We start from the raw sequence: 24,350 nt of genomic DNA on the forward strand, positions 1-24,350 counted from the left end.
GGCATGGTCGGATAAAGTGATGTTTCCGATTTTTGGGAGTGAGGAGAATTGTAATTTTTCTTTCGGCATTAGAATATAGTCTATTCTACTATAGGATTTGTTAGCAGGGGAGTAGAAGGAATAATCTATTGCATCAGGATTATGGCATCTCCAGACATCTAAAACTCCCAGGTTATGTAGTTTTGTGTTTATCAGATTAAGGGTTTTTGTTGATAGTGGGGATCTTTTAGAGGAAGTGTCTAAAGAGGGATTTAAAGCCACATTCAGATCACCTGCCATGATCAGAAATCCCTCCCTGTGTTTTTCTATAAGCGAAAGAACTGGGGTAAGCCAGTTGTTTTGGTTTACATTAGGAGCGTATACGTTGGCGAAGGTAAAGATAGATTGTCCAATTTGGCCTATGAGGATTAGGTATCGGCCTTCTGGGTCTTGAACATGTGACCTATATTGAAAGGGGAACCCCCTACCAAAGCCAATGCTGACTCCCCTCGAGGCCGCACCCCCAGCACCACAGTGGTACCAGTTCGGATATTTAGAGTGGGAAAGGTTAGGGTAGTTCTCATGTTTGAAGTATGTCTCCTGCAAAAAGACCACAGAGCACCTCTACTTATGTAAGAGAGAGAAGATCTGGGACCTCTTGGAGGGGGACCTCATCCCCTTGACATTGAAAGAGACTAGTTTGAAGTCCACCATGTCTCAGCAAGGAGAGGGGGAGGGGTTCTGGATGTAATAGCAAAGAAAATCTGACCAACCAGGAGCAGAGCGGAGGAGGGAGTGCGGCCACGCGAGGAGCCCGCTAGCGTCCGGGCAGAGGGATGAGTCTCATATTGTAGACCTTGAATCTGTGCAGACATCTGTAGGGTCATTTGAATGAATACAAAATAATTTTCATAGTACCTGTCAAAACAGTAACAGTTAGAAACACAGAATAAAACAATGAGTGAAGATAAGGGTTGGATAAACATTATCCAAACCAGATAATATATATCAATTGTGCCTTTTTTCTTAGGCATCCTGTAGGGGGGGGAGGGTAAAAAACCCATAAGCACTACCCTCTATAGTGCCAATTTATGTTAGGATATTCTGATATTGGTGTTATCAACACCACATCAATGTTACATTCGGGGGGGTCTACAAGGTTTAATAACCATCGCCTATATTTATTCACTGAGAAGAACCCAGTAAAAAACATGCAGTATATGGAGGGAAACCGCAAATTCAGCAATTGAAGAAAAGGGCAAGGTGGGATATTATAAGACACTGGCGGATAGTTTCGTGTGTCTTGCATTACTATCATAGTAAGGGAGGGTACAAATATATGTTAAAAAGAGACTGATCTTAATATTCAGCTATATGTCTGAGCTAAATATGTAGCAGATGGGAAATTCACGGGAAGGATCTCACTGATTTCTCGTCGTATGCAGGCCAGAGAGCGATATACTCTCAGCTCTCCCATCAGCACACAAGGAGCCATCCAGCGGAAAATCCTGCAATTTTAGCTAAAAATCAGTACATCTCCCATATTACTGCACAGGGTCCACCTAAATTTAAGAGAAACTTCTCACTTCACCCAGGAAAGACGGTAAAGTGGATTATTATGAGATAGTGGCGGGCAGTTTTGAGTGCCTGTGTCAGTAGGATGACTCATTTAACTTTCTCAACTTGGTCAATCAAGAATAGATGGGAAATTATCAGTGCAAAAACAACATAAAATAATGACATGACTTTCCTAGCTATCAAACAGATGGGATAACTCAGAAGAGAAATCCCTACTGTCTCTACCTCTATTACCTAGTGGAGAGCCAGGCCCGAAAATAAAGCAGGCCCAAATCTACACCAGGCACTTTGCATGTAGTCAAACCTTTAACCATAAAGTAAGAAATAGGGGCTCAATAGTGTTGTGTCCCATCTAGTGGTTTTCAAAGTCATTCTGACCATATGGAGAGAAAAAAGGTTTAATTAGCTGTCCGCCAAGGCAAGGCGCTTAGGAGTGGAGAAGGAATCTCTTCTTCTGCTGCTTCTTTGTGCCTTTGGGGTGCGTTGTGGCTTCCAGGGGACCGTCTTGGGTAGTTCTGGTAGGGAATTCAGATTCTGGACCATGTCCAAATTATCAATAGGTAGTGGGGGTAGTTGAAGAAGGTCATATATCTTGTTCAGGTCTGCAAATGTGGAAACCTGGACGTGGCGACCATCATGGAGAAAAGATAAACCAAAAGGGAATGTCCATCTGTAGATGATTCTTTTCTGCCTTAGCCAGTCCGTGAGTGGTTTTAAAGCTTTGCGTTTTTTAAGGGTTGATTGTGAGAGGTCTTGATAGATGGTAATGCTGTTGCTTTCCCAATCTATTGGACTGGAGTTCCTTGCACCTGCTAGGATAGCTTCTTTCACAGGGAAGTGTAGAAATCTACATATTATATCTCTGGGTGGCTCGTTCTCCCTTGGTTTGGGTCAGAGGGCTCTATGTGCCCGTTCAATCAGAACCTCATGTACCGAGTCAGGGCCCAGGATCCTAAGACATATCTGGATTATTGTTTCCGGGACGTCTGCAGCTAAGATTGTCTCAGGTACCCCTCTGAAACGCAGGTTATTACGCCTGTTTCTATTCTCTTGGTCTTCCAAGGCTGTATACACTGCATTTAGGTGGCACTGGGTTAGCGACATGCTAGAGGACACTTCATCCTGATGTTGGAGGATTGTGGCCTGCGTTTCTTCAAGGACTTCCACTCTTCTCCCTATGTGTCTGATATCTTCTTTTATAGAAGAGATGTCTACACTTATGGGGCCCAGGGCTTCTGCAAGAGCTTCTTTTAGAAAAGCTCTAGAGATTGGTAGGCATTCCGCTTCACTGGGGTCATCTCCTACCTGATCGCTGCTGCAGGCGGCAAGTTGTTTGTGACCAGAGCGTGGGGTGCCGGGCGCCATCTTGGATTCTCGGCTTCCAGCAGCAGCGGCTGCTTTTTTCATAAACCTCTCTATTTCCCCGGGAGGTTTTGAGGGCGATTGCCTCCTGGCTGGTCAGTAGGCTTTTGGCCCCCGATTTTGACCATTTCTGGCTTCGATAGGCTTAAAATAAGGAGCTGTGAGGGATATGCAGATGGGAGAGCAGCGCTTCACACGTCCATCTGGATCAAGCGCTGGCTCCGCCCCTCAAAATGGGTGTTTTTTAATACCAGAATATAACAGCTGTATGTACCGCTTGTATTGGGCTGTCAGAAATGCAGCAAAGGCCGCAAATTTAGTATCTTGCCCAAAATGGGTGTTTTTTTTTAAACCCAGTATATAATTGCAGTATTTAAAGCTTTTATTTCACTGTCAGAAATGCAGCAAATGCCCCAGATTTAGGGTCTTGCAAAAAAATTTAGTTTTTTTAAACCCAGTATATAGTTGCAGTATTTCAAGCTTGTATTTCCCTGTGACAAATGCAGCAGAGGCCCCAGTTGTAGGGTATTGCAAAAAATTGGTGTTTTTTTTAAACCCAGAATATAACAGCAGTATTTAAAGTTTGTATTTGACTGTCACAAATTCAGCAAAGGTCCCAAAATGTATTATCTTGCAAACAATGGGTGTTGTTTTTTTTTAAAACCCAGTATATAATTGCAGTATTTAAAGCTTGTATTTCACTGTGACAAATGCAGCAAATTCCCCAGATGTAGGGTCTTGCAAAAAATGGGTGGTTTTTTTAACACTAAATATAACTGCAGTATTTAAACCTTGTATTTGACTGTCACAAATGCACATATACAGTGCTGGAGCACTGAACTTGCACAAAATGTCCGCCGACGCCCACCTAACTAACAGACGGATAAAAGTTATTTTTCTGTGTCACTGGGCTCAGGGCAGGGTAGAAAAAAGGTGCACTGTACCCACAAAACAAAATCGCTGTAGATCGCTGAGTTAACAAGCACTTCTGATAACAGATTCTTTCCTATTCTCTACCTCACACAGCATCCTATACCTACACTAGTAAGAGCAGAGTGACGTGCAGCGCTACATGACTCCAGCTTATATAGAGGCTGGGTCACATGCTGCACTGGCCAATCACAGCCATGCCATTAGTAGGCATGGCTGTGATGGCTTCTAAGGGCACAAGAGTTAAACGCTTGTTGATTGGCTGCTCTGCAGCCTTTCAAAAAGCGCCATTAAATTGCCGAACACCGAACTTTGACCCAAACTTTTACAGAAAAGTTCAGGTTCGGGTCCGGGGTCCGAACCCGAACTTTACAGGTCAAGGCTTACTGTCCGTGTCTGTCCCTATCTACAAGTGTTAAAGATCAGTCTTGGTTTCATCTGACCAGAGAATCTTGTTTCTCACAGTCTCTGAGTCCATTATGTGCTTCTTTGCGAACTCTCATGTCTCTTTTACTGAGAAGAGGACTCTTTCTGGCCACACTGCCATAAAGCCCAGATTGGGGGAGTACTGTTGTGATGAATGGCCTCCTGGAAGTTTTTCACTTCTGCATTAAGAATCTTTGGAACTCAGCCAGAGTGACCACTGGGTTCTTGGTCCCGTCTATTGCCAAGGTCCTTTTCCCCAGATTACATAGTTTAGTGGGGCATCCAGCTCTAGGAAGAGTCCTGGTCACTCCAAACTTCTTCAATTAAAAAATTATGGAGGCCACTGTGCACCTTGAGCTAGGTCTCACAGGCTTCCATACATGGCAGACACTGAGACCTTTGCGAGGCATGGGGTTGCCATGGCAGCGATCAGCCCCCTGTCATCGCATTGTGGGGGGCTGATGGAGAAGTAGAGTGAGCCGCCTTCCTCTGCGATCCTCTTATATGTCACGGTCAGCATTAATCGTGGCATATAAGGGGTTCATCTGTGTTTACAGAGAGTCACAGCTGGGCCAAACAGTCATAGCCGGGCCCCTACATTGATCAAATGCATACAGCTCTAGTGCCCACCTGATCATCATGACATACTAGTACAGTATGTCAATTTGCGGGAAGTAACTTCCTGCTTTGATGTACCAGCACGTCATATGTCGCTAAGGCATTAAAGGGGTTTTGCCACGTTTGCAAGTCATCCCTTATCCTTTCTAGCATTGTACTTGGCTATGGCCAGAAGTTCCTTAAAAAATCTATGGAGTAGCGGGGTGCATGCTTGACCTGCTGCTCCATCATATTGGGGAACAAGACTCCTGTTATCAGGATCATTGGGGTCCCAGCGATTAGATCCCCAGCGATAAGTTATCCTCTATCCTGTGGACATGGGATAACTTGCAAATTTGGCACAATCTCTTTCATTTCTTTAAACCCTCAATAAAACAAAAGTCCACAGTCATAAACGTATAAAAATGCAACAATACACCATATTTTTAAAGTGAGTAATTTGAAGAAATCTTTGACATTTAGTGATGGGATTCCTATAAAAATATAATATATTTGGTTTAGTTTGCAATTATTTAGTAGTGTAGACTTTTTGACTTTTTCCTTTTGTTTACGAGCTTTACCACGGGTATGTATTTCAAGCATTGCATGATACTTTTAAGTAACTGAATAATCTCCCAATAGTGGATATATTTGCTAAGAACATTATCTTTGTGTTCTGCTGATTCTGAAGCTGAGATAAACTGTTATCATTGTATATCTTTCCTTTTTATCCATCTCAAGGTTTCTTTCATTTTCTTCTTTGAAAATAGTCATGAGTGTATACTGCCAATGTATTTGGACACCTTACCAGATTGCCAGTGGAAATTAATAGAAGACAAAGAGCTTTTGTGATTAGATAAATAGTCCCTTCTTTGCGTGGCATATGCAATTGTGTATAAGTTCACCAAGCGCTTGGGGACTCTGCCAACTATCAAACAGAAGAGCAAACTTTAGATACTAGAAAAGTGAAGCTCCTTGGACTTGAGACTGAAAACTTACATATAGCACCAAATAAATATGTGTCTAGAGTGAAAATAATATTGCATGATAATGCAGAAATACAGCAATACATACAAATGGAAGCCATTGATTTTGTGCTATATATAACTTTAGTTCATCTCACTAATTACTATAATTTACAAAACTGTAATATTCACCTTTAACATACATACAGGTGAAACTCAAAAAATTTGAATATCATGCAAAGTTCATTTATTTCAGTAATGCAACTTAAAAGGTGAAACTAATATATGAGATAGACTCATTACATGCAAAGTAAGATATTTCAAGCCTTTATTTGTTATAATTTGGATGATTATGACCTATAGCTTATGAAAACCCAAATTCACAATTTTGAGGTACCCTTTGCTCAGGGGATATTGATTAATTAGCTGACTAGAGTGTGACATTTTGAACCTAGAATATTGAACCTTTTCACAAAATTCTAATTTTAAGCTGCATTAATTATTGCATTGATATTCAAATTTTTCGAGTTTCACCTGTAGTTTATAACATAGTTTATAAGGCTGAAAAAAGATATATGTCCATCTAGTTCGGCCTGTTATTCTGCAAGTTGATCCAGAGGAAGGCAAAAAAAAAACAAAAAAAACTCTGAGGTAGAAGCCAATTTTCCCCACTTAAGGGGAAAAAAAATCCTTCCAATCAGGCAATCAGAATAACTACCTGGATCAACGACTCCTTTCTATTAGCTATAGCCTGTAATATTATTACACTCCAGAAATACATCCAGGCCCATCTTGAACTCTTTTAGGGAACTCACTATCACCACCTCCTTAGGCAGAGAGTTCCATAGTCTCACTGCTCTTACCGTAAAAAATCCTCTTCTATTTTTGTGTACAAACCTTCTTTCCTCCAGATGCAGAGGATGTCCCCTTGTCTCAGTCACAGTCCTGGGGATAAATAGATGATGAGAGAGATCTCTGTACTGACCCCTGATATATTTATATATAGTCATTAGATCTCCCATCAGTGGTCTTTTTTCTAAAGTGAATAACCCTAATTTTGATAATCTTTCAGGGTACTGTAGTAGACCTATTCCAGTTATTACTTTAGTTGCCCTCCTCTGAACCATTATCTTACTTGCCTTGGCAGCAGGCTGCCTGATACTGGTTTCTACAGCTTAGTTTGCTGTTAATTAAAATTCCTAGTTCCTTTTCCATGTTAGTGTTACTCAGTGTTTTACCATTTAGTATGTACTGGTGACTTGCATTATTCCTTCCCATGTGCATAACCTTACATTTGTCAGTGTTAAACCTCATCTACCACTTATCTGCCCAAGCCTCCAATCTATCCAGATCCATCTGTAGCAGGATACTGACCTCTTCTGTATTAATTACTTTACACAGTTTAGTGTCATATGCAAAATTTTTTATTTTACTGTGCAAGCCTTCTACAAGATCACTAGTAAGTATATTGAAGAGAATAGGGTCCAATACTGACCCCTGAGGTACTCCACTAGTGACAGTGACCCAATCTGACTATGTACCATAGAAAACCGAGGGTGGTTATTAAATCACTGAGCCAGTTACTCACCCACATATAGACATTTTCCCCTAGTACAAGCATTCTCATTTTATATACTAACCTTTTATGCGGTAAAGTGTCAAATGTTTTGGAGAAGTCCAGATATACGACGTCCATTGATTCGCCGCGGTCAAGTCTAGAACTTACCTCCTCATAGAAACTGATTAAATTAGTTTGACATGACCGATCCCTCATGAAGACATGCTGATATGGTGCTATTTGCTTATTTTCATTGAGGTACTCCAAGATAGCATCTCTTAGAAAACCTTCAAACAGTTTACCCACGACAGATGTTAAAGTTTCCGGCTCTGTTTTTGGACCCTTTTTGAATATTGGCACCACATTTGCTATGCGTCAATCCTGTGGAACACTCCCTGTCAGTATAGAGTTCTTAAACATAAGAAATAAGGGTCTGGCTATGACATTACTTAATTCTCTTAGGATACGTGTATGCCATCTGGTCCTGGCGATTTGTCTATTTTAATCTTTTTAAGACGCTGCTGTACTTCTTCCTGGGTCAGACAAGGCACTTTGTAACGGTCACGTACACACACACACAGGGGGGAGGGAAGTGACCACTGCGCTCCACCCTCACCCCTGGCCCTGCCTACTTGCCTTGCGAGTCCTAATGACAGGGGACAACTGGACGGCAATCCCTAGCTTGGACTAAGTGCAAGGATGACAGACAGACAAACAACAGAACGTGAACGGACCGAGTCAATACGAGGTAATCTACAAATGGAGCAAGCAGAGAATAGTCAGGAGAAGCTGGGGTCATAAATACCAGGAGAGTCGTGAAGTACCAAAGGAGTCAGCAGAGGATCGTCAGGAGTTCAGCAGGGGGTCAGTACGCCAGGAAAGACAAAATCGCAGGTGGAACCTAAATAACAGGCAATCTGTGGCCAGCAGATTGCCTGTTTAAATAGGGAGCTAGAGGGGTCATGTGACGTGGCCAGCGTCACATGACTTCACACAGACTACACAGCCGAGCACCGAGTGATCAGCTCGGTGCTCAGCCCTAAAACCATTAGCATGAATGCAGATAGATGCACACATAGTATTATCAGGAGCGCGGGTGACGCTGGACGCACTGATGATGCACGCGCGCTCTGGACGTGCCTGCCTCCTAGACGGCGCCGTGACAGTACCCCCCCCTTTTACGCGGGGTCACCGGACCCAAGGACTCAGGTGACGGCTTCTCGGGATGATCCTCATGAAATTTCTTAACCAGTCTAGGGGCATGAACCTCCGCAGCTGGTACCCAAGACCTCTCCTCAGGTCCATAACCCTTCCAGTGCACCAGATACTGCAAGGAATTACGCACTCTCCTGACATCCACAATTTTAGATACCACATACTCCACAGAATGCTTAACCAGAACAGGCAGAGGCGCGGCTTGTGACGGTACAATAGGTTCGATGTATTTTTTTAGTAGGGACTTGTGAAATACAGTACATCGTGAACGTGGAACGAGTTGGGCAATTCTAACCTAAATGATACAGGATTAATCACCTCTACGATTTTGTACGGCCCTACAAAGCGAGGAGCAAACTTTCTTGAAGCAACTTTGAGTGAAAGATTTTTAGAGGACAACCACACCTTATCACCCACCTGAAAGTTCACTCCCGTGGAACGTCTCCTATTGGCCTTGACTCTTTGAGTATCTTGAGCCTTTTCCAGGTTCGATTGAACCCGAGCCCATACTGTGCACAGTTCAGAGGAAAGCCTATCCGCCTCAGGGTTAGAGGAGGAGACGGATGACCCAGAAAGAAAATGAGGATGCAAGCCATAGTTACAAAAAAAGGAGAGACCCCAGCAGAGTAATTAACACGGTTATTCAGAGCAAACTCTGCTAATGGAAGGTATTTCACCCACAACTGTTGATCATCTGCAACATATGCCCTGAGAAATTGTTCCACCGACTGATTGAGGCGCTCAGTCTGTCCATTACTTTCAGGGTGATAAGCAGATGAAAAGGACAGAGAAATCCGGCATCTCAGACAGAAGGCCCTCCAAAACTTGGACACAAACTGCACACCCCTGTCAGATACAATATTTTCTGGAATGCCATGTAAACGTACAATTTGTTCCACAAACAAAGATGCTAGGGTCTTCGCACTCGGGAGTTTAGGCAGGGGAATAAAGTGAGCCATCTTGCTGAATCTATCGACCACTACCCAAACCACAGTTTTACCCTCTGCAGGTGGCAGATCAGTGATAAAATCCATCGAGATATGAGACCAGGGTCTACTGGTCTCGCACAAACCTCACAGGCCAACATATAAGGCTTGACGTCTCTAGTTAAAGTAGGCCACCAGAATGATCTGGAAACCAGCTCTTTAGTGCCCTCAATGCCCGGATGTCCACAAAAAACAGAGTCATGACACTCACCCAGCAGTTGGAGACGAAACTGTACGGGAAAAAACAACTTATCTGTAGGAGTGGATGGCGGAGCTAGGTGTTGTTCAGCCTTGATGAGAGTCGTGATGTCCTGAGACAAGGCTGCTACGAAGACCTTAGCTGGTAAAATGGTTTCAGGTGGAGTCTCTGTAGGCTGGTACGCACAGAAACTCAGAGAGAGTGTGTCGGCCTTCACGTTTATACTTCCAGGTCTGAAAGTTATGGAAAAATTAAAGCGAGTAAAAAACAATGCCCATCTAGCCTGACGGGTATTTAACCTTTTAGCCGACTCGAGAAACATTAGGTTCTTATGATCGGTAACAACAGTAACACAATGTTTTGCCCCCTCAAGAAAATGTCTCCATTCTTTAAATGCCCACTTAATGGCCAGTAACTCCCGATTTCCTATGTCATAATTTCTCTCAGAAGGGGAAAACTTTCTGGAAAAAAAAAGCACAAGGTCTCAGGTTAGTGAGGGTAGCAGGACCTTGCGAGAGGACTGCTCCTGCCCCGTCCTCAGAAGCATCCACCTCCACGATAAAAGTTTTTTTCTGATCTGGCTGGGTTGGAACGGGAGCGCTACTGAAAGCATCCTTTAGGGTTTCGAATGAATCTAAAGCCTCAGTAGACCAATTTTCCAGATCCGCCCCTTTTTTAGTGAGGTCAGTCAGTGGTCTAGCGATTACAGAGAAATTCTTTATGAACTTACGGTAGTAGTTAGCGAATCCAAGGAAACGTTGTAAGGCCTTTAAGGATGATGGTCTTACCCATCCGTTAATCGCTAAAACCTTGCTAGGATCCATCTTTATGGCATGGGGAGTCAAAACATGTCCGAGAAATATAATCTCCTGCACCCCATAAACATATTTTTCCTGTTTAGCAGATAATTGGTTCACGCTCAACACCTTCAACACCTGTCTAACATGAAACACATGACTCTTAAAATCAGGGGAAAATATCAAAATGTCGTCGAGATATACAATGACAAATTTTCCCAAGAACTCCCTAAGAATATTGTTCATGAAATTTTGGAACACAGCCGGGGCATTGCTAAGTCCAAAAGGCATAACGAGATATTCAAAGTGACCAGCCGGGGTATTGAATGCTGTTTTCCACTCGTCCCCCTCCTTGATTCGGATTAAATTGTATGCTCCTCTTAAATCAATCTTAGAAAACCAGGCCGCCCCTAATACCTGGTTAAATAAATCCGGAATCAATGGGAGGGAGTAAGTATTCCGGATAGTGATCTCATTTAATTTCCGGTAATCTATACAGGGTCTAAGACCACCATCCTTCTTCTTAACAAAGAAAAACCCCGCCCCCATGGGAGAAACCGAGGGTCTAATGTGCCCCTTAATGAGACTCTCCTTAATGTAATCTTCCATGGCCTCACGTTCAGGTTTGGAAAGATTGTAAATATGCCCCTTAGGAAACCTTGCCCCCTTCTCCAGGACTATGGCGCAATCATAAGGTCTATGGGGAGGAAGAGCCTCTGTGGACGACGACGAGAACACATCAGCATACTCCTTTATGACTGCAGGTAATACCTCAGTCTCCACAGAGAACCCAACCCGTATTCTAGCCAAACACGAGCCGCACTCAGATCCCCAACTCACCAGTTCCCCTCTGGTCCAATCAATCGTAGGATTGTGTAATTGGAGCCACGGCATCCCCAATACCACCTCGACTCAGTGGCGTAGGGATCGCCATAGCAACCATAGCAGTGGGGGCCCGTCCGGACTGCATTCATTTATTTTTTTATTAACAGACAGGCAGCCAGGCCCGACCGCCCGTCCAGTGTAGTGGGCGGGGCTTGGGCGGTCCGCGGTTCGGGCCTGGCTGAGGGGAGTAGTCACTGTCAGGTTAGGACTGGAGCAGGCGGGGGCCCGGGGCGCACTGCCGCACAAGCAGAAGATGAGGTAGGCGGTGGAGAGGGGGCCAGAACGGGGGCGTACCTGTGGGTTGGCCACTCTGTGAGCTGGTCTGCTGTAGACTAGTGTGAAGGACCTGCGAGGATGTCACAGTCATGTGATCAATTACAAGAGGGGCGGAGTTTAGTGTGGAGGCGGAGCCCGGAGGGGATACTAAAGACTGTGAGTGGAGGACCTGTGGTGATGTCACCCGGAGGCGGAGCCAGGCACCAGCACCACAGGGCAGGAAAGATTATTTCCTCCTACGCCTCCTCACACAGCCAGGGAAAAGAGCTCGGGAGCCTCAGCCTTGAGTGAGACTTGCAGAAGGAGGGGCCGGGTCCCAGGAAAATAGCCCGATCATTGCCTCCTCCTTCTGCAGTCCTCCGTGCTCCTGACATGCCCCACTTTCTTCTGTGATCACCAGAGGGTGACCACTCAGTGTGTCTACCATCACTGCAGAGTTGCTTCCTGTCCTGCTTGCTGCTGGCCTGTCTTCAAACTAGTAAGGTAGTTAAGGTCCTTTTTTATTTTTTTCCCCCTTCTTTTGTCCAGTTGTTTAATTTTAACCCCTTGAGGCTCATCCATGTCACAGTGACTGAGCTTTTTCCATTAGCCAAATAGTGAGTCTCATCCAGCACCACTCCCCTCCCATGATGTCCTATTTACTTATAATTAGGACATGCTGTAAGATTTAGGCCGAATGCACACGGCCGTTTTTCACGGCCGTGAGCGGTCTGTGGAACCGCGGCCTGGATTCCTGCTGAGAGCAGGAGCGCACGGCGTCATTGGTTGCTATGACGCCGTGCGCTCCCTGCTGCCGCCACAGTACAGTAATACACTGGTATGATCTACGGCCGTGTGCATTCGGCCTTAGCATGGAGAAGTAGTACTTGTCGTGCTAAATCTTTAGAGCGTGTCCTTAGTAGGTGTTGTAAGTAGTTACTGTCACTCAGCGTTGCTGTCACCACCAAGTATCGCTGATGACCCACCTTTAGGGTCCAGTCACAGACCGTAATTGTGGGTCTGCCTCCGTGCCACAATTTTGCGTAATGTGTGCGGACCCATTCCCTTCAATCGGGCTGCAAAAGATGCAGACCGCAACAGTTGTTAGTGTTCCCTGTACAGAGAGAGAAGGGGGCCCGTATAGAAAGGATCAATATGAGGCTTCTTTCACATCACCGTTCAGCCATTCCGTTCTCCTGCTTAGTTTAGGAGCAGAAGAATGGAAAGGACAGATTCGGAACATAACGGAGCCTACATACCCCATAGACTATAATAAAGTCTGTTAGGTTTCTGCTCAGAAGATGATTTTGGAGCGGAAACAAAAGTAGTGCATGCAAGACTTTTGTCTCCGCTTCAAAAATCTTCTTCTGAGCGACCACCTAACAGACCCCATTATAGTCTACGGGGTCCTTAGGATCGGTTCGGCTCTGTTATGTGCCGAATCCGTCCTTTCCGTTCTCCTGGTCCTAAATGGAGCAGGAGAACGGAAAGGCTGAACGGTGATTTGAAAGAAGCCTGAGTTGTCACTGGGTTTTCACCGCTGTCTCAGGCAGCTGCCTGCATGGCCCGGCTTATAATAAGCCGGGCCATGCAGGCAGTGTTGTGCTCCACTCACTATGCGGTGCTGAGACAATGTATGGAGAGGACTGCGGCGGTGAGCCTGCCCTATACACATCAGGTGCTGTGACGATCTCACCATAGTATAAGTGTCTGTCCATATGTATGTGTCTGTCCCTGTGCGTGTCCTTGTCCCTGTGTCTGTCCCTGTGTGTCTCTCCCTGTGTGTCACCATCACCATGCCCACAGTGTTCCTATGTCTTGACGCAGCTGCATCAGACGTTCTGTGCGGGGGAAGAAGAAGATGGAAGAGGCACAGGGAGGCACATTAAGGACGTAGGTAACACTACCACACGATCTACACTAGTGTTATTTGTGGTTTTACATAGGACTGCAGGTAACACTACCACATTATCAGCTCTAGTGTTATCTGTAGTTTTACATAGGACTGCAGGTAACACTACTAAATTTTCTGTACTGTGTTATCTGTGTTGTTACATAGGGCTGCAGGTGATATCTACTACATTATCTATACGCGGAGAGTTATCACTATGTAAGGGGGCCCACTGAGACTTTATCGCCCAAGGGCCCACAAGGACGGATCCGGCATTTTTCCCCATAGGAATGTAGTAGTGTCGGATCTGTCCTTCCGGCCTGCGCATGCGCAGATCGGTAAAAATGTGAAAATAAATACAAGACGAATCCGTTCTTGCAATGCCTTTGTGAGTCGGATCTGGATCCGTCTCACAAATGCTTTCAGTCACATCAAAATCAGCGGATCCGGCGGGCAGTTCAGGACCGGTGAAAGCAGTACAGGACCGGTGAGGCTTTTGGCTTCCAGGCACAGCAGCCGCAGCACAGCATGGCAACATCTCACCTGGCATGTTTAATAGGTTCTGGGAAGCTTGGGGGGTGCAGCAGAAGAGGTGATAGTAGTGGAAAAGGAGGAGTCAGCCGAGGAGGAGACAGAAGATAGAGTAGAAGGAGGAGAAGAAGAGGCAGGCCTGCATGCAATCCTTGGCGGTAACACCAAATCCTTACGGTGGATTTGTTGATTGAGTGGCTCATTCAGCCTTCCGCTTTTGCACCCTCCTTACTCTCTGCTGTGTGCATCCCCAAAGACACCACCACCACCACCATAGCCCCTCCACTTAAGTAAGAGGAATTATTTTCCCATCTATTTCCAGACCTTACCGATGCGCAGCCATTTTTTTAATCGGATGAGGAAGAGGAGGTAACAACGGCCGCCACCCAGCGGTCTGATGACATTATCCATATCAGACCAAGGACGGAGGTCCCTGCTGTTGCTGCCTACTCCGAGATTTCAAATGTCAGTGGTGGTGAAGGCGACGATGATGACGTGTCGATGGACATCACGTGGGTGCCCACAAGAGAGGAAGAGGAGGAAAGTTCAGAGGCAGACATGGAGCAGCAGAGAGGGAGGAGAAGGAGGAGAAGCAGGCAGAGCTCGCAGGGCATAGGAGGCAAAAATCTGACTGCAAATGTATCTGGAGCGAGCCATCCACCATGTACAATCACTTCTGGTGCTCCCAGGACGCCGGCACATGGCTCCGCAGTGTGGGCTTTTTTTAACGTTTCAGCTGCTGACAATAGTGTTGCCATCTGCAGCCTGTGCTGTCAACACATAAGTCGCGGTAAGCCCAACACTCACCTAGGGACGACCGCCTTAAGACGGCACCTGGCCTCCGTTCACCGAGCTCAGTGGGAGCAACGCCGTCAGAACCCACAAAGCCACATCCCAGGCGCTCAACGTCCTGCCTCTTCTCCTTCTCTCCTCTCCCCCCATTTGTCCTCCACTCCATTTTCCACCGTGGCTCAAAAGGTGTGAGCGCAAAAAGTTGATGACGCCGGATAACCCTCTTGCCCAACGGCTGACTGCTAGCTTGTTGGAACTTCTAGCCCGTCAACTATTGCCATATAAACTGGTGGACTCTGAGGCCTTTAGAAAATTTATGGCCATTGGCACACCTCAATGGAAGGTCCCCGGAAGGAAATATTTCTCCCAGAAGGGCATCCCAGAGCTATATGGCCACGTTCAGCGGCAAGTGAATATATCTCTGGCAAACAGTCTCAGTGCCAAGATAAATCTGACCACATACACGTGATCTAGCAAACACAGGAAGGTACATAACTTTTACTGTCCACTGGGTGAACCAAATCCACCGTAAGGATTTGGTGTTACCGCCAAGGATTGCATGCAGGCCTGCCTCTTCTTCTCCTCCTTCTACTCTATCTTCTGTCTCCTCCTCGGCTGACTCCTCCTTTTCCACTACTATCACCTCTTCTGCTGCACCCCCCAAGCTTCCCAGAACCTATTCAACATGCCAGGTGAGATGTTGCCATGCTGTGCTGCGGCTGCTGTGCCTGGAAGCCAAAAGCCTCACCGGTCCTGTACTGCTTTCAGCTCTGCGGTCACAGGCCAATCAGTGGCTAACCCAGCTCAATTTGACAGTTGGTAAAGTGGTGTGCGACAACGGTGCCAATCTGCCGAGCGCGCTGAAACAGGGCAAAATGACACACGTGCCGTGCATGGCACACATCCTGAACTTAGTTGTGCAGCGATTTATTGCCAAATACCCCGGAGTCCAGGATGTCTTGCGGCAGGCCAGGAAAATCTCTGGCCATTTTAGACATTCTTACATGGCCATGGCCCCGCCCGTCATACATCTGATTTGTGACAGCCTGACACACTGGAACTCCACCTTGTATATGCTTGATAGGCTGCTCTAGGACCAACGTGCCGTGAAAGACTACCTGTATAAACTCTTCAGCAGGACAGGTTCTGGGGAGCTTGGTTTCTTTTCACCGGTCCAGTGGCTGCTCATGCGCGACACATGCAGACTTCTGCGGCAATTTGATGAGATCACCAAACTGGTCAGTCGCAGCCAGGGCGCCATCAGTGACATCGTACCTTGCGACTTCTTTCTGGAGTGTGCATTGCGTCATGTCATTGATCAAGCCATCGAGGAGCAGGAGTTGGAAGATGAGGAAGTCGCAATGCTGAATGAATTCCAAGGGGGGGGGGGGCTACTCCATCTGAGACAAGTCAGCCGGAGTGTGAAGAGTAGTTAAAGGAGGATGGTGACTGGGGGAGGAGGAGCAGCAAGAAGAGCAGGCTTTGAGGGGGACTTTAAACTTTCTGGGGACCCCTGATGTTGTCTGTGGCTGGGAAGAGGAGACCGAGGACTACATTCTCCGATGAGCAGGAGCCAGGGTGCTCCACCGCTTCCAATTTAGTGCAAATAGGGGCCTTCATGCTCCAGTGTTAGAAGAGGGACGCCCGTATAAAAAGCATAAAGGGCAAGGACCAGTACTGGGTGGCACAGTACTTAGACCCCTGGTTACAATACAAAATGGCAGAGATGTTACCAGTATCACAGAGGGATGGCAGAATTTTGCTTTTCCAGGCCTTGCTGCGAAAGATGCTGTATTCTGCTGTTGCGGGTGCTGGCAGAGGAATTTCCACCCAGAGTAAAACAGGTGTGGGTACCAATCCTACCGCGCCTGTAAAAAAAAGCGGTTTGAAGATGTGTTGGTCACTTCGGATATGAGATCATTCTTGCAGCCAACCCATCGATAGCTGCCCTCCGGATCCAGCCTCAGGAAACGCCTAGACCGACAGGTGTCCGACTACATCGGGCTAACGGCCAATGTGGACGCTCTGAGAAGCGAGGAACCCCTGGACTACTGGGTGTGCAGGCTTTACCTGTGGCCAGAGCTGGCAAAATTTGCCATGGAACTCTTGGCTTGCCCCTCGTCAAGTGTCCTGTCTGAAAGGACGTTTAGAGCAACAGGGGGTATCATGACCGATAAGCGCACTCGCCTAGCTCACGACAGTGTGGACTATTTCACATTTCTAAAAATGAATGAGGCATGGATATCGTAGGAATTCAACACCTGTGACGATCACGTGTAATTGAATTACCTCATGCCAGCCCACACATTTCCACCACCACTCAGATTAAAGAATGGTCCTTGTCTTATGTATATACAGCGGCACAAAAGGCCTTTTCTGTCAGGTGAATGCCTAATGTTTTGGGCCTCTACTCCAGTGCCCTACAGTAAAATTTTTATCCAGTGACCGCCTAATGTACCTCCAGCCACATAATGACAAGTTCTTTTCTGTCAGGTGAATGCTTAATTTTTTGGGCCTGTACTGGCCTACAGTAAATTTTTTAGCCAGTGACCGACTAATGTACCACCAGCCACATAATCACAAGTTCTTTTCTGTCGGTTTAATGCCTAATTTTTTGGGCCTGTACTGGCCTACTGTAAAATTTTTATACAGTGATCGCCCAATGTACCTTCAGCCATATAATCACAAGTTATTTTATGTCAGATGAATGCCTAATTTTTGGGGCCTGTACTCCCGTGGCCTAAAATAAAAATTTCATCTAGGACACATTTTTGAGAGTTTCCCTTTAAGACGCATAAAAAATGGCCCCTGATTAAAATACATTTTTGGGGGGTAATTTTTGCCAGTGATCCCCCTCTGGTAGGTCACTGTCAATGTTGCGGGACTATTTGTGCACTTCTAGTAAGTATTTGGTGGCTGCAAATATGACCTGAAGGTTTTTTAGGTTCGCCTGCCATTAAAGTCAATGGGGCCTGCCGCGAACATGCGGTTCGCGAACATTTGATCGCGAACGCGCGTTCGCGAACTGTCCCGGCCGATGTTCGTCCATTACTACTGCAGAGGATGAAAGTCTCAGAGAGGAGAGCAAAGAACACCCCTCGGGAGGAATAGCTGCGAGACCAGCTATATTATTGGGGCCAGGGTGCCACCTCAGGCGCCTGTGGATGAGAGCCATTCCATGAAGATCAAGTGGACCATACGGAGATCCTGATAAGGAGGGTCCAGGGGAGTGAGGGGATGAGAAAAGGGGGTCTTGTGCAGTAGGAGAGGAGGGCACATGCTGAGCAGGCAAATTGGAGGACCGCTGCTGGTGGTCCAGTGGCAACTTCTAAGGAGGGGGACCAGAGCCTAGCAGGGGGCTGGATGCAGAAAAGCCCAGGGCAGGTATCTGGGGGGTCGAGCACTGTAGGTGAGTGTCCTCTGGGCCAGAAAGGGTGGGCTAAGGGCCTTAGGGCAAAGTCCACATGGCTGGCAAGGCCTTAGGGTACAGCCACACAGAGCAGTCATGCTGTAGGCAGGTTGGGGCCATGCTGCAGTGAAGAACCACGCGCCCAATTAGCCCGCAGCTGCCATTCATTTAATAATAACCGCACTGTATAGTTGGTCTTCCTTGTTAATAGCCTTTAATGTATCTTTATACAGGGGATGTACCTGTAACATCCTGGAGTATGTCACTAAACTCTTTCTCCCTGCTACAACATGTCAGGTGCATATGTATTGTCATCTTGTGTAGTCTAACATTGCATTTTCCATTATATGTATTTTCCAAGCCTGTTATAAACATATTTGCTGTAATTCCAAATGTGCACCAGCAGGTGGCAGCAATGTGTTTAGTTCAGTTTAGCATAGCTAGACTGGAATAGTTCATTCCAGTGTTTAGCTCCCCCTCTTCTAGGAGCAGAAGTGGGCTGGTCCCACGCCCTGCAGCAAGGGAGGGAAGAAACCAGTTAGATCCAGTGTGTACCAGCCACCCCGGCAAGGGGAAGGCTGTGTTGGTAGGAGCTCCCAGAAACAGGGATCCCAACCAAAGATCCTCTTCCCAGCCTGAGTCATCTACCTCAGTGCTGGTTGACAAGCAAGCAGCCACCTCCAGATCTACAGATCTCCAGGAAGCTATTCCCTGCGAGCAGAACTGTGAGTATTTATCCAAAGACCAGGAGAAGCCAAATTCCTCCTTCAGCTAGTCAGGCCCAAAGCAAGCAGACTACAGACAGAGCAGAAGATAGATACCTGCCAGTTCTACTAGGCGTATGACAAGAAGCAGAATAGATATAGATTCCTGCCATATATTGCCAATACCTGCTGGGACCAAAAAGGACTATTGCTGTATACTTGTATGGATTTAAGCTGCCACTCAGTAAAGACAAGTTGGATTATATCTCAAGTCTGGATCTCATTTACTCCTACTAACAGCACTCAATTTATTGCATGTGAGCCAGGATACAGGAGTCCAGCCGTACCAAGATAGGAGACACCGTTGACACTACAATATCTACCACACAGAGATAATATCCCCCTCTGGCATTCCTCACTTGGTACGTGAGCTATAACATCTTAAAGGGCCCTGTTACAGTACCTGCGCAAGCCGCAATTGGCGTCACGAACTAAAAACTATTAATATTGCGCCAGTGTGCATCTGTCCCAATCCAGCTTACTGCATACCCACTTCTGCAACCAGAGTGCTCTCCTGCCTACAGGTGGGAGCCCTTCTTCTGCCATCTGCATTTCCTCCTTTTCTTAATGTTGATGAGAATATGTCATCATGAACATCCAGCTTCTGCTCTCTCTGCATTTTGTTTACTTTTTTAGGACATGGAGAGTTTGAAGGATGATTTGGAAGAAGTAAAGCCAGCAAAACATGAGAATGGTCATCATTAAGACCTGGCCCCCTAAGGGGTGCAGACTGTATGGTATTGGTTGGCACGCTGGCACCGGAATAATAAAGGCTTCCATCTTACTGGTATTGAATTACATTAAAATGGGTCCTTAAAAAGGGTATTCCGGTTTCGACAAGTTATCTCCTGTGGTGTTGGTCCTACTGCTGGGACCCCTACAGAGTACCTTTAGGCAACGTTTCGGGCCCTTCTGGGAGGTAGTCCTTTATCAAGCAGTTCTGACGGGCCTAGTAGGTCCAGGTCGGCTGACATGGGAACTATTCAGCCCTTATAGGGGTTATCTAATATCATAAACAGCTCCCCCATATGCTGGGCCCATCACAGGGAATATACTTACCTGCTCTCCGCTCCCTGCGCCGCTCCTAGCAGCGTAATCTGCAATGCTAGGGAGGCTTGTCCCCGTAACCGCCTGCCATTGGCTGCTCCCCCCCCGACACCGAATGAATAAAGCTGCTGCACTCATGCCTGAACTGGCCACTCCATTCATTTTGGAGGGCTCCACACGGTACAAGGTCCTCATTCTTGTGACAAATGCGGGTCCCAGTGGTAGGATTTCAACCAATGTAATAGTTATCCCCTATCCTGTGGATTAGAGATAACTTCACTAGAATACCTTTTTAAGTACTAAACTAGGTTGTGTACCCTAGGGTGGCCTTTTTTTGGTACATAATGCTGCAAAAGGCTCACTATACTATGGACATAGATCATCAGGACTGATTGGTGTATCTTTTCTGCTTGCTGCAAATAAGCATTTTTACAAGTAAAATATTTCTCCTAAATGTAGTATAATTACATAACATCCAGGTGTACAAGAGGAGCTATACATGAGGGACACTGACATTTTAAGGTTACACTGACAAAATGAAGACTTAATTTATGATGTGGTTTGTTGGAAATAATTACCCCTGCAAACTAGACAATCAGTATGTAGTTTCTTAAGACTGGAGAAAGCTTACCTGTCATACGGGAATAACATATAAAAAAAATTGCCCGACAATGACAGCTGGGGATGTATAAATATTGTTTTTCACCTTTTCTATCACACATGGAGCTAGTTAGTTTTTTGTGGGTCATAGGAAGGTTGAACTATCTAATCTCACTGGTCAAGTGCATCATCAGAGGATACAATGAACAAAAACATGGAGGTACACAGATGTACAAACTTCCAGGTCAGCAACAGAAAACTGGTATTACTAACACTGTGTAAGCTTCATTTTTATAGACTTGTCAGGTTTGAATAATTTGTGCTTAATACAATCTTGTTGCTTTTACAAACTGTGAAATTGTGGATGGATGGTTGGTAATCCTAAATCACATATTCCTAAACAGCTTCTCATCTTTCTGCCAGTGTTTACCTGGCCTAGTTAGAAGTGGTAGGCATGCCTTGTATAAAACCATACAAGTGTCAAATCCACCACTAGCAGTCGTTTCTGGTGTCTCTAAAATTTCATGCTAGTAATTAGTCTCTTGTGATGTGGTGAGCTACACCAGATGCACTCAATCATCTCACTCCACACCATTCCAAGCATATCCACCATCAATTGAAAACTTACATTGTGTCCGCTTGCGAAGTCAGTTCTGATGACAAAGCAGAAACATTTAAGCTTAGATTTATTTTAAACTGGTCGTAAAAAAGCACATGACTTTTAAATGATTTTACCTTTTCCACTTCTGTGGGGGTTTTTTTTCACTCTTTTCCATGAATCACACTGAAGGACCGTGATTTCTCAGGCTAAAAATCCCATACGTCAATGGTGTCTTGATCACCAAAATATATAACTTTGCATTTAGTCACTGTAAATCACGTATATAAAAAATAAAGCAATATCCTTCCTTACTCAATATGGATTTGATGACAGAACGTTTGGATACTTTAAACATATGTGTTTTTCCTTTTACTCTGTCAGCTTATCAAGACACAACTACTTCCAAGCTCATTTTATAAAATGAGTGATAAATATGGCTGGATGAGACTTGCATATTGATTTAATGAGAACAGTCCTTTCCGATATGCTTGGCTTAGGTAACAAGCAATGTTTTTGCACCTGGCTATCCCAGCTAATATATCTATGCTAAACAGGCCAGTGATGGCTAAGATTGTAATCATTATGACTGATCACAAATCATTGCTACGTCAACTTCAATTGTGATCAGCTCTAGAATTGTGAACTGCAAACCACCCAAAAGTTTAATACATTTGAAAAGCATAGATCTAACATTGGAAGGATTAAACAAAACCCTTTCACCACAGTACCAGATGTGTAAAAACAAAAAGTGTTCTTGCAGAATATGTTAGGCTCCAGGACTATTAAAATAAAAATTGTGGCCAAGTCATTGTGGCAGTGCTATGCATATGTGTAGAAAGAGTATGCATATGGAGAAAATTGTTGAGAAAGTAAATAAAAGATAAAAATAATGTAATACTAAATACTGTATGTTGTCGATTCTTCACACTATAGATAAGCCAGTTCTAACATTTTGTCTAGGGCTATGATTTGTCAAAAGGCAACTTTAACTTTTTTCCATTATGTATCAACCTGTACTTAAATAGGACAAACATGTTTTCATCATATTTCTACGGCGAGGTCCCAGATTTCAAAGGTTATCAGTAGGGATAAGCAATCTTTGAAAATTCGATTCAGGTCCAAAATCATCCAAATTGGGCATCCGATTTGATTTGGAGCCAAATCACTTGTGCTTCGATCTTCCTGAAAAACTAGTATCTCTCTTTTTCTGGCATACAGGGAAATGTACTCTCAGGTCTAAAAACTAAAATCAAGACACATAAATAATGGTGGTAAATAAAACATAAACAGAACTAATGTATAACTTCTACATATGAACAAATCAATTATAAATTAATCAAAGTCATTATAAATTAAAAGAAGTGTGGATTCCATGAAAACCAAAACTTTTGTGATTCCTTTTGAACAAATCTCTTAAATGACAGCCACCATTTTATAGATCAGAAGACAGGTAGGAAGACAACTGAATTTGTGAGAACAGAGACACTTGCGCTGCCGTCAGGTATTTCTCTGAGGCTGCTGTATTCACCTAGATTGCCGCTTTCTGGTATTAGGGGTGAGTGTCCAACCTACTCTCACCGATAATGAATGGCTGATTGCTATAAATATTTGTGGAATACCGGCGGTGACACAGAGAGGGGAGGGTAAAAAGTAATACATATAAACAAGACACTAATTATAAAGTCTCTACCTGTATCTGATAGATGATCGTTCCGTGATGTGGTGGGATCCCGTTGTTCCAAGAAGCGCTGTGTAGATCTGATAGTTAGAGCAAGAAGCGTCCTCACACCTCGCGCGCTGCCCTGGCCGGTAGCTAGCGCACGCGTGGAGGAGCCTACAGGGATGAGTTCAGGAGCGTCTTCGTGTGAAGTCACAACTTCGCTCTGGGTGCCTCCAAAGGACAAATTTCCCTCCAACGCGTTTCTTAACTTACGGGTTCCTTCGTCAGGGATGATTCATGGTACAAGTCCTGGGGGTTAAATAGGTTTCCCATTCTCATAATCATTCCTGCAGTGTCTGCTCAAAAACACATAGGGGCACACCACTATTCACTATACGTCATCCCAGCCCATTATTACATAGGGTCTATGTCTCTATTTGAATGCAAATAGTTCGATCTCCTGATTTAGGCCCTTTGGTGAATCATCCCTGACGAAGGAACCCGTAGGTTCAGAAACGCATTGGAATGAAATTTGTCCATTGAAGGCACCCAGAGCGAAGTTGTGACGTCACACGAAGACGCTCCTGAACTCATCCCTGTAGACCCCTCCACGCGTGCGCTAGCTACCGGCCGGGGCAGCGCGCGAGGTGTGAGTTAGAGCAAAAAGCGTCCTATCAGATCTACACAGCGCTTCTTGGAACAACGGGATCACACCACATCACGGAACGATCATCTATCAGATACAGGTACAGACTTTATAATTAGTGTCCTGTTTATATGTATTACTTTTTACCCTCCCCTCTCTGTGCCAGCGCCGGTATTCCACAAATATTTATAGGTAGGAAGACATTTCCCACCAAAATGGTATAATTTTTGAACCCTTTGGCCTATAAGTATGTTTGTGCTCGGATCGGCTCATGCTGAGAGGGTCCCCTACCTACGCCTATACTCCACCCCCCCAACCTAGAAGCAGCAGAGTTATGCCGGAACTGCTTATCGAAGGGTAGCCTAAAGGGGGCTACCCCAATAATGAGACCTGAAAGAAGGGAGGGCTCCTGGGTGGGTTGAAATCGTTCGAACCGACAAGTGGGGGGAGGAGGGCCAGGTTTAAATAGTGAACGCCCCGCCTCCCCTCACACAAATACGGCACTCTTAATTGCCTACCACTTGTGCTCGGATCGGCTCATGCTGAGAGGGTCCCCTACCTACGCCTATACTCCACCCCCCCAACCTAGAAGCAGCAGAGTTATGCCGGAACTGCTTATCGAAGGGTAGCCTAAAGGGGCCAAAAGAACCATGCATAGGAGTTAGAAAACTTGATAA

Source organism: Bufo bufo, chromosome 5 (genome assembly GCF_905171765.1).
Source record: "Bufo bufo chromosome 5, aBufBuf1.1, whole genome shotgun sequence".
Taxonomy (NCBI): Eukaryota; Metazoa; Chordata; class Amphibia; order Anura; family Bufonidae; genus Bufo; species Bufo bufo.